Source organism: Hibiscus syriacus, unplaced genomic scaffold (assembly GCF_006381635.1).
Source record: "Hibiscus syriacus cultivar Baekdansim isolate YM2019G1 unplaced genomic scaffold, ASM638163v2 tig00110655_pilon, whole genome shotgun sequence".
In the NCBI taxonomy this organism is placed as follows: domain Eukaryota; kingdom Viridiplantae; phylum Streptophyta; class Magnoliopsida; order Malvales; family Malvaceae; genus Hibiscus; species Hibiscus syriacus.
This window is the reverse complement of record NW_024062815.1, coordinates 224,213-235,748: the sequence shown is the minus strand read 5'-3', so window position 1 is coordinate 235,748 and position 11,536 is coordinate 224,213. Positions and strand designations below refer to the sequence as shown.

Genomic DNA, 11,536 nt, shown 5'->3' with positions numbered 1-11,536 from the left:
AAAAAAACGACATGTTTCAACATCCACGATACAACTTCATATTTGAAGACTTCTTGCATCATGATTCACACTACTTTAATAAGTAAACGCTTTGGGTCCTTGTTTTTATGTCATGCACGCGTTATGAGCCAAAAGTCCAAAGACAAGATTCCAAAGAGATCACAAAGATTATTAGTTGTTTACTTGGAATTTTCTCTGACCAAAAATAATATTATTGTCGATCGTAAGGTTGATTAACAGAGAGTGACAATTCGTCTTGATAATACGGGATAAAGAGTCGTATAAAATAGTGATTGTAGTAGGGAGTAGGGGGGAAAAGAGTCGGAGAATTTTTATAACTTTTAATAGTCAAATAACTTAAAGTAGTGCCTTATAGTAAGGGACCATTTGTGTACTTTACCGTAAAATATACATCTTATTATTATAATATTTCTTATCTTCGTATCTTAGTTCCTCGTTATTGTCACATCTCAGTATCTCATCGTTAGGCAAGTTTTTCAAAGACAATAATACGTATGTCGCAACGAAGTAGACTACATATGGAAACGATAAGGCAAATAATTAAGGCTTGCCCTAAATGAGTGCCAAATTATGGTGTTTTTACATTATTTTGGTAGCTAGCTTACATTAACATCACCTACTTCATGTTATCGGATATAACTCGACGTCCGATTCGGATTTCGATATGATCTGCACTTGGCCCTTGTACCGATACCGATGTGCAACGTAGAGGAAATAAATGAAGTTGAATAACCCCATCACTGCTATCAGATAGTAAAAGTAATCCACTCTGCCGGCATTAATATCGTTCGTCAGCCAGTCGGGGTGGCCGTGGCCGCCGGTGACGTGATGAACGATATTGACTACCAAGCTGCTCAGGTAGCTCGAACCGCCAAAGGAACAAAGAGGAGAGAATTGGCTATGCTTTTCATGTGATCGGGGAATTGTTTGTTGAAGAACTCGATCTGTCCGAGAATGTTGAATGCCTCGCAGAAGCCCATGAGAACGAGCTGAGGAGATAGCCAGAAGACCGAGATTGGTGGGGCATCGGGGTGCATTATGGCTGAGTTTCTTCTCTTTTGTTCGAACACTCCGGCGGCGATCATGGCTAGAATTGCGAAAAGTTGCCGATTCCGATTCGTTGTAGGAGCGTTATCCCGCCTTCACGCTTGGTGATTTTTTGAAGAGCCGGAGCGATGACACGGTCGTAGAGCGGGAGGTAAATCCCGATCGTGATCATCGATATGACCCCCATTGAACCAGCGGGGATTTCGAACTTGGGGCCTAGATGCCTGTCCATTTTCAAAGCCTGTGATAAGGTGAATGTCCCCTGTTGTCCCATGGCAGTGAAACTAATGATACCAGAAGCCCATACAGGGATGATTCTGATAATGCATTTCACCTCTTCGACGTCTTGAACGCTGCACAACCTCCATCGGTTAAATGAACCATCGGGTTCGATATCGTCCTCTGTTACTATTGCCGCTTTGTTCAAGAACCTAGGTCAGAACATTAACAAACGTTTAGTGCACTAAAATCAACTTATGCAGTTCAACATTCCATGTAATCAACAAACCTGAACTGGTATGTGAGGGGTAGCTTGGACAACACGTAATCCTTTACAGGAGGATCATAGTAAACACCACATTCCTGCCCCTCTGCAGGGAGCCGAAGGTGTCGTTTCTTGTAAGCGGCGAAGAACACCTGCGCAATGTTCGAGAATATGCTTCCCTGTGGCTTCACGTGCACGTAAATTCTCGTTCCGACGAGAAACAAAACGATCGAAGACGCCATTAGGATGGTAGGGATTCCGAGGCCAAGGACCCAGCTAACTTGGTCTTGGATATAAAGCACAAGGGTTTAATGTGAGCAATATGACCACCGTGAATGTGGTGTAATACCAATTGAAGAAGCTGCTTATCCCTTTCGCCCCTTCTTCGGTGGTGGGATCGAATTGATCGATGCCGAAGGGAATGCTACACGGTCTTATCCCGCCGGTGCCAATCGATAACAGGCCTAACCCTGTTATCAGTACTCCCATCTGACCCATGCTTGGACCAATGCAGTGACCGAGTAATTTCTGCTCAGGTAGGCATTTTGGAGGCTGCAGGTCTGGTATCCATGCCGTCAAAGTTATGGTCAGCATTCCCTGTGAATATAAAATCATAACATAAGCTTTTTATTATTCTATATGGATATATTGACCGACTAATACATATTTGAATACTATAAAAAATTATTATAAAGATGTTAATGGAAGCGTGGATATTAATTATTAGACCAACTTTGCACATATATGAAGAAAACCACCTATGTTAATTAAGCATTAAATTAACTATGCCAACATGCAGTGTTAGTATTAAAAACAATATTTTATTATTGACAATGATGCTTAACGTAAAAGATAAGTAGTTGAAAAAAGAATCATATCAGGTTGGTTTGTAAAACAAATTTTCAATAAAATATTGATTATTCCTTGGTATAAAATATTGACAATTTTTTTGCTTTATTTTTTATTTTTTTATTTTTTTCTTTTTTCCCATTATTTTCATACCTTTCATCCTGTTTGAACTGTGGCCATTACTTTTATTTTTTATACTTTAAATAATTGAACTTTAAAACCAAAATTGAAAAAGATTTATACTTTAAAAAGTCGGCACAAGGGGCCGGAATATTCCATTCAATTCAGGGCCATGTTTCCAAAAAAAAACATATTACATGCATGAGAGAACATTTAGCCCCGTGTTTAATTTAACCTCAGCATCAGATGTAATTTGCTTCTGTAAGAAGAAAAAATCTTCGACAAGTCGAGACCAAATCTCTTTTCCCTTGCAAGAAAAAAATTCGAGAAGATGTTGACCTCTCTTCACCTACTAGGTTTTCTATAGTGGTGGACTGAACGTACCAGAAATGAAGCGACGGAAGAGACGCCGATGGTTAGAAACCTTCCGACGTAGGCGTCAGAGATGAAAGCACCGATGAGCGGTGCGAAGTTGGTCACGCCGGACCATATGTAGATCACATTCGAGGCCGAAACCTGCTCCATGTTGTACCCTTCGTCAAATACCATGAAATTCGACAACAACCCAATGGTTGCGAATCTCTCGAACGTTTCATTCCCTGCAAACGCCAACGCTTTTCAACATTAATATACAAACTATCAGATAACTGATACAAACATATCAGATAAGAGTAGAGAAATTGAACCTAAGATGAACGGCATAGCTTTCCATCCTCCAGGCTTCTTCTGGTCCGAAACTGTGACCGACAAAGCATCAGACGGCGACGACGAAGAAGGTGATTTTTGGAACCCTTTTGAGCATAGATATGGAAAGAAGAAACCAGATTTCTCTTTGAGGCTCTTCTCCGCCATGTTTATAACATAAACTTTGTGAGGGAGAATTGTGGGTGTGAGCTGGTTATCTTTGCAAAGTGGTCGACTTAATATATTGCTTTGGTTCACTAAATGGAGATGAGGATGATTGAACAGGTGAAAATGTTGACCCTCATGAACAGAAAAATCTGGCTTAACCATTAGTGCTTTTCATGTATGGGCCAAGGCTAGTAAAGTCTGCAACTTGCCCACCACGCCTATCCCAATCGGGATTCAAATATAGACGGTCACGCTCGTTGTCTTGTGCTCTCAGTTCCATACATATCTATATATTCCAAAATCATGATTATATAAATTTTATATGAATTAAAAAATATTAAATATGATCATTTTGTAATACTTTTTCGTTGTCAAAAGATGTATCTAATAAAATATGCAGCGTCACCGTCAGATATGGAGCCGTGATTCCAACTTAATGAGGGCAAACTATAATTAAACATAGAAAAGGAGGGTAACTATAATTAACCATAAAAAAAATAAGAGGATCAAAATCAAAATAAACTAAAATTTGAAACCCTAATTTCATATTTTCAATAATAGAAAATTTGGTGGTCGGACATTGCCCCAAGACATAAGGTGACTCCTTCCATGATCACCGCGTATAAACTATAGGTCCTCCCTTTTCATTTCTGATGTGAGATTAATGTCCTCTACCAATTTTTCTAGGACATGACATTCTCTCACGCTCAGTCTCGTGACATTCTCGTCAGATGCAATTATTACGGTTGTCCAAACTGTCTACACTCTACCCCATCCATTAGACACTCAACATGAAATTCGACAATCAAAGAATCATTTTGATATCACTTGGCACAGGACCATCACACTCTTTCTAAAAAAACACGTCTTATAGGCTGTACAACGATACAATTCATAAATTTCAAGCCTTTTCTGACGTGGAATTAATGTCTACCACCTTTGAAGAACGTGACATTAAATAATTTTTCATCTAATATTGTTATCTTCATCAACCATGAAAGAACTATTTCACAGACAAGATTTTAATATAGTCTCATTTATGTTTAAGATTCATAGTCTAGATGTTAGATTTTAATGTTTAAGGATTAAGGTTATCCAAATATGTCACATCGCAACAATATAATCGCATTTGTGGAGCAATTATTTTAGATGTTAGATTTTAATGTTTAAGGATTAAGGTTATCCAAATATGTCACATCGCAACAATATCATCGCATTAGTGGAGCAATTCTTTTATACTATCGATGCATTAAATAATTACTCATGTCTATACGATTTCAGGGTAAAGTTAAAAAATCTTTTAAGAGCGTAATCGAATTTTAAGTTCTTATAGAAATCAGAATATAATTTTACTATGTATTATAGGTTTTATAACTTTCGAAATACGTATGACCACATTTCTCATTTCAAGGGACCATGGTCCAGCCCTCTTGTTTCGCCCCGTATGATTTTGTATTTTTCCTGCTGGCATATAGTTTGGATTCGTCCTACCTTAGAAGTCACCAATTGAAATAATTCGATCCTGCATTATTAGACGGTCAACTGATCGGATATCAATGATTAATTAAGAAAAAAGAGACCTGTTATGATTTGCTCAATTATTACGGTAGGTTTCTCATTCACCAAATTGGATAATGAGAGAGCACACGAAATACTTACTCCAAAAGAAAAGAAAAATGATTATTATAAAGTTTGGTTACTTCAATGACATACATGAGAAACAATATTAATATATTTGGTTAACTCAATTGAATGTGAAAGAATAGTTTATCATCTTAGAATTTAGGGTAAACTTTGCGTTTAATATTTAAATTATTAGTTTAATTTGGTCCGTTTTAGTACTTAAACTTTCAGTTTTTTTCAAAATTATACCCAATGTTTAGTTTTTGTTTCGTACCCGCCGTTAAAAACTTAACGGACGGGCTGAGAGCACATATCTCCGGTGGACAGACGACCAATCCGAACGGTGGACCACGGGAGAATGACGAGAGAATGACAGTGGTTGACGGAGATTGGAGGATAAGAAATCAAGAGTCCATCGTCGATTTGGACAATTGCAACGTTTTTCGGTTAAACAGAGGTCGGAATCGTATTCAGAGGTAGAAAAAGTACGGGCTAAAAAGTTTGGGCTTCATCGACTGATGGACGTGACGCCGACGGCTGTAGACGCGGCGGTTGACGAGCTCGTCCGTTAAATTTATAACGTCGGGGGAACTAAAATGAACAAAAATCAAACATTAGATATGGTTTTGAAAAAAAGTTAAAAATGTAAATGTTAAAACAAATCAAAATTGATAGTGTAGGTACTAACTAAATACATATTTTACGCTAAATTTATTGTACAATAAACGTTTCAAGCATAACCTATAATTATATATTATAAATATTTAATTGTTTAGTGTACTGTCATTCAAATCAATATAACCGACATAATTAAGGAAATTAATTAAAAATAAACAATTAATTCAAATTTTCTATCATAATATTCATTTATTCCTTTATAAATATAAAGAAACAACTATATTTAATTAATTTTACCCATTAAGTGTTCAAGAGAACAAGTCTCTCGTGAACTTTGGGAACTATTAACCCAAATAAAAAATGCTGAGGCTGAAAGAGACAGAAAGCAACCACAACAATGGTGCTTAAATCAGTTGAGAGTCGTCGCAGAAAATATAGGTCAAATATTAAAATTACTCGATTAATTTTTTAATATAATATAAATTTTAGTTTGATCTGATTATAGATATGGGGTTTTCATTTATTTTAAATATATATTTAGGAAAATAAATATATTATTTATGAAAATATAAAATCAATGAGCCTACAAGTAACCATCACGATTCTAGTCCTAGCACACACTAAAAGTTATTAAGAAATCTCTTAGTAAGATCGAGAAGAGGGGATCTTTATCTTCACCATCTTCTCCAGTTTCATCTTCTAAAAAATATGAAAAACCAGATGACTAGAATGGTTTATAACAACATCTTGAATCGCTGATTATATCTCTTCGTTCAAATCAAAAGAGATTAAATCATTTACGACCGATTCAAAGCAAATGTGCCATCAACAGATTGCATTGGATTCTGATTTAATAGTGTGTGTAAGTCCATCCTCCTTGTAACTGCACCATCTGTTTGTAACACCTTCGATTTGTGCCCTAGAAAGTTGACCATACTTGTGACTTTATCTTCAAAAAACACACGCCTTGCGCTAGTATCAGTGAAAGTCGGATAATAAAACCCATTGAAACGCACGGGTGCAGGTCCCATGTCTGCTACCACCAACTTTTAAGTTGCAAGTTCCCATACTCCAAAGAAGTTGAATATTCTTCCGAGTTCCTCTTCAAAAAGATGCATTAAGGTATATCTTTGTGCAAGCTTCTGTAAAAGCCACATTTATGACTTGGGTGTGTGAATGAATCAAACTTCAATAAATAAAATTATGTTCGTGTTCGTTTATTTATTTTTAAATTTATTCGTGTTTTGTTAGTTTAGTCTTTGCAAACATGTTTAGTATTCGCTGAAGAAAAATAGTAACTATATGCCACTAGTTCTTAAGCTCCTTAGGCTTCATAGTTTGAACTCCAAAGTTCACCTTGTTTTCAAATTAGTTATTACATTCACCAATATTAAAAATGTTAAAATTAAAAGGAAAAGAAGATTCAGATAAACAAACTCATAAACAAATCGATAGACAAGCTTACAAACATGTTTGTTCATGAACATATACAAACCGAACGCTCCTCAACTCGTATTCGTTCGTTTATTAAATTAACATAAAAATCTTGTCCATGGCTCGTTTATTTAATTTATTAAATAAACAGTATATCAAACGTGATGTTGATCTACACCTTTAATGCTGGTATTTTTACTTTGGTCATCAAGCTTATTACCTAGGAATTGAATGTGAGATTATAGATGTGACTTCATAGATAAGATAAGGTAGTGATCCTGAACCACTATAAGGTCATTTCACAACCTGATTACATGTGTTTAGATTCCCAGAACTAAAAGGTATTGATACTTTATAAGAGCAGACATTGGCTAAAAGAATTCCCAAAATTAATATGCGCGCTACTATGAAATCTAGATACTATTTGTAGTAACACATGACCTATCCCACCACACAACTGCCATTGTGCTCTGCATGATTTGAAGTATCATTCACACCACTAAAATGTAGTGGCAAATTGTATTGTTGGTCAACAAACCGTGGTGGTACACAGGACTCCCAAGGATGGATCGAGGTGGGTCCGTCCCTCCGTCATCTTGAAATTTTCAAATTCTTTTATTATTTAGATATCGTGTTTGTATTTTCTATTAATAATCTATTTTCACTTCAAAAATTTTATAAATACGTCCCCTAACATAAATTCATGTGTTCGTCCCTGATTGCACCAATACTCTGAACAAACAAATCTGATAGGTGCTTCTATGGCAGCATTGGCTGACATGTTGAGCAATGAGATTGCTTTATCTAACCTTCACATTTAAACCAAAAATTTACAATACTAATAAAGAGCTGCTAAAAAAGCCACTATGTGAGATTGATGATGGGGTTTACAGTACAACTTGGTAGGAACATGTCTCCTCTTCTGTGGAGAAGGTGGCCTTGCTTTTTATGTCAAGGCTTCTATAATGGCTGGTTTGAATTAGACATGTGCAATGCCATGTTATTAGGTGATCTTTGGTGGGATTAACCACCGATCAATGGTTGACTTGAATTGATGGCACTGCAAAAGAGAGGAGGCTGACAAAGAGGCCATATCCCACTCATAACGTCTATCTAATGATCTATCGAACTTTTCAAGTGATATGTGGCAAGGAGGGTATTGTTAGTCTTAAAGATTTCGAGTAATTGTGTTTATAGGGTGTGTGTGCGTTATCAATGATTAAGAAAGATTTTGAATATATATTATATTGTAATCACCCAGGCTATTAAAAAAAGGCATAATGATAAAATTACCCCCAACGTTTGCACAAATGATCATTTTATCTTATATTATTTTTTAGAGTATTTTAGTCCCTAATGTTTCAAGTTTTGGACAAAACATATCCTATTGAATATAAACCGTTAATCGACTAATGATCAACCCATGTTACTAATGTGGCATTTTCGCGTATCCTCCATTGCTAACATGACACGTGTCATATCATCCACAATGGTGATGTGATATATGTTACATCAATAATAAAATAAATGTAAATATCACATTAGCACCATGAATTAGTTGTTAGTCAACTGACGATTTGCATCCAACATGGTCTGTTTTGATCAAAATTGAAATATTAAAAGTTAAAATACTCTAAAAAAGAACAATAAACAAAATGACCATACTCTCATTATGCCTAAAAAAACCTACATAATACACATGTTAGACCACATCTTGTTCAAAGAAACCATACTCTCAGGCCTATGAACGTGGGCTTAAATTGGGCGAGTGGTTTGCTTATTCGCCCCTCTTTACAGCTCTCGCGAAAGACACATTTTTTGCCTGCGAAATCTCTTTTGGGCCAATGGATTTTTATTTTCCCCCTATATAATTGATATTCGGTTAACTACTCATGATACCAATTCAATTAGTGATGTAAAAATTCTAGCCTGAGAAAGTAGATTAGAGTAATTTAACCTAAATTTTGTTTTTTAAACATATAATAATAACTTGGCCTCATAATTTTATTAACAAGGGATGCGATTAGTATATACGTATAGTTTGGGATGAAATTGGAATGTTCCAAAAGTTTGGAGACCGATTTAGAATGAATGTCACAATTTGGGGATGAAATTAAAATATTCAAAAGTTTGAGGATTAATTTAAAATGATAGTCATAGTTTAAGGATAAAATTAAAATATTTAAAAGTTTAGAGATCAATTTAAAATAAAGATCATACTTTTAAGACATATGATATAATTAACTCTGATTTAATTAACTAAAATAATTGTGATGCGATCTTTAGATTTATATTTAGTTTGACTTTAATTGATGAGTTAACTGAATTTAATTATTGAGATTAAAACCTTTAAATTTGAATATAATATAATTTTTTCACAATTTTTTTATAAATGGTTGTCCCTTGGGGTAAGGGTGAGGTAAGTTAGTAGGCTGCCCCCAACACTAGGTTGAGAGCAGCTTCCGTAGGAGACCTCCAAATTATGAAATGCCCTCCATGAGACTCGATCCAACGACCTCAAGGTTAAGAACATTGTGCTCTACCAACTGAGGTGGATGGTCATTTTAATTATTTATGTTTACTCATCTAACGATCCAAAACATATAAATAATTTTAAATTTTGTATTATTTCAATGGATTATACGTCTTGATTACTTCCTTGAAGACGGAACGTGAAAATAAGGTTTCAACGCCTCATATAAAATTTGTATTAGAGACAGATGAATTAACGGGGACGGTAATCCTTCTTAAAAAAATTTAAATTCTCGTATAATTTAAATTTTTTTCTTTATATTTTTTGATAATTTGTGTTTAACTCTAAAATTTTGTAAATTCGTGTCTAATATAAAGTCGTTATTATATAAATGAAAATTGAAAAAAGAAGAAGAATTCATGTGCGTTATCTTGTCAGCCATCTGGCCCCACAATCAACAGACAACACATTGTTTTTTGCCATTGTTTACATTTTATGTGCGTTGACTCATGGCAAGCGTTGACTCGTATTTTATGGGTTAATTACATTTTAAGTCACTGATAATTTTCAAAATTATTTTAATTAAACTCTTTCTCCTCTCAAAATTCTGATTTAATTGGTTTTTAAGAAAATTTAATTTTAAAATTAGTTAAATTAAATCTTAACTCCTCTAATTTTTATAATTTATTTAAAAAAAAACTCTTCATTTTAAAATTAAATAATGCTCAATTTTGATTTCATATTTGATCGAGAGATACTTGTGATATTTTTTTACTGGAGAGAAATAAATAATTGATGCTAAATTTATATATATTTTGAATCAGCAGTAACATAGCTGATCGGGTAATTAGCAAATTGGGGTTCGATATTTTTTTTTAGAGTAGAAGCAACCGGTTTCTCTGGAAGAATCTGGCTGCTTTGGATCTCCACCATCTCTATGAACATTATTGTCGTTCATCCTCATTTCATCCATGCATCCATTTTAGGGAGTGCTCTTAATCGTTCTTTTTCCTTTACTGCTATCTATGGCCACCCTAACGCCAGTAAGAGAAGAGCCCTCTGGCAGGATTTGAGCAATTTTAATCCCAACAGAGATCCCTGGCTCTTAGCTGGTGACTTTAACGCTATCCTTCATTATGCAGATAAAAAAGGAGGGAGGAGACAAGGAACCAGGTGTAAACTTTTTCAGGATTTCATGGATCTGAATAACCTCCTTGAGCTCAATTTTGTGGGACCCCAGTACACCTGAACTTGTGGAAATTGTCTGAACGCTTAATCGCATGGTTATGAGGGTTGGATGCCCACTGTTCCCGAGTCTTTCGTCCCTCACCTAAACCGCATTAAATCTGATCATAGGCCTATTCTCCTCCGGACGCTGAATCCTCGTCCCCGTAATGTCAATAAACCCTTCAGGTTCTTGGCAAGGTGGACCAAGCACCCTTCTTTTGAATCTTTGATCCGGACCAGCTAGAGCTTTGATGGGAACATCCATCGATCGATCAGTGCCTTTACCGAATCTCTTAAAGTTTGGAATAACAACATCTTTGGTCATATTTTGCAGGTTAAACGGAATCTTAAGAGGCAGCTTGCTTCTATTCAAGCTCGGATTGATAGGAATGGTTTCCCTGAGCTTTATGATCATGATCTTAAGATCCGTACGAAGCTTGAAGAAACCCTTGACCAGGAAGAGCTTCTTTGGAAGCAGAAGTCTTGTGATATATGGCTTAAGGAAGGCGACCACAACACTAAATATTTCCATAATCGAGCTCTTTCTCGCCGGAAGGCCAACTGTATCCGAACCCTCCGCTTAGGTGATGGTGAGTGGTGCTCTGATGACAACCGTCTCCTAGAAGAAGCTACTGTTTTCTTTTCCAATCTCTAGAGGGATGAAGGGAGGAGACTAGGCACTTTTCCGATTCGGGGAGCCTTTCCGCCCCACTCTGATCATGAGATTCATTCCTTTCGGCCGATTAGCCTTTGCACGGTCTTGTGCAAGCTCGTCATGAAAGTCATCG

General features: G+C 35.9%; 1 pseudogene; it reads right to left on the bottom strand.

Moving 5' to 3' along the window:
* Positions 1-576: 576 nt before the first annotated feature.
* Positions 577-3,534, bottom strand: LOC120137249 (annotated as a pseudogene).
* Positions 3,535-11,536: the final 8,002 nt, after the last annotated feature.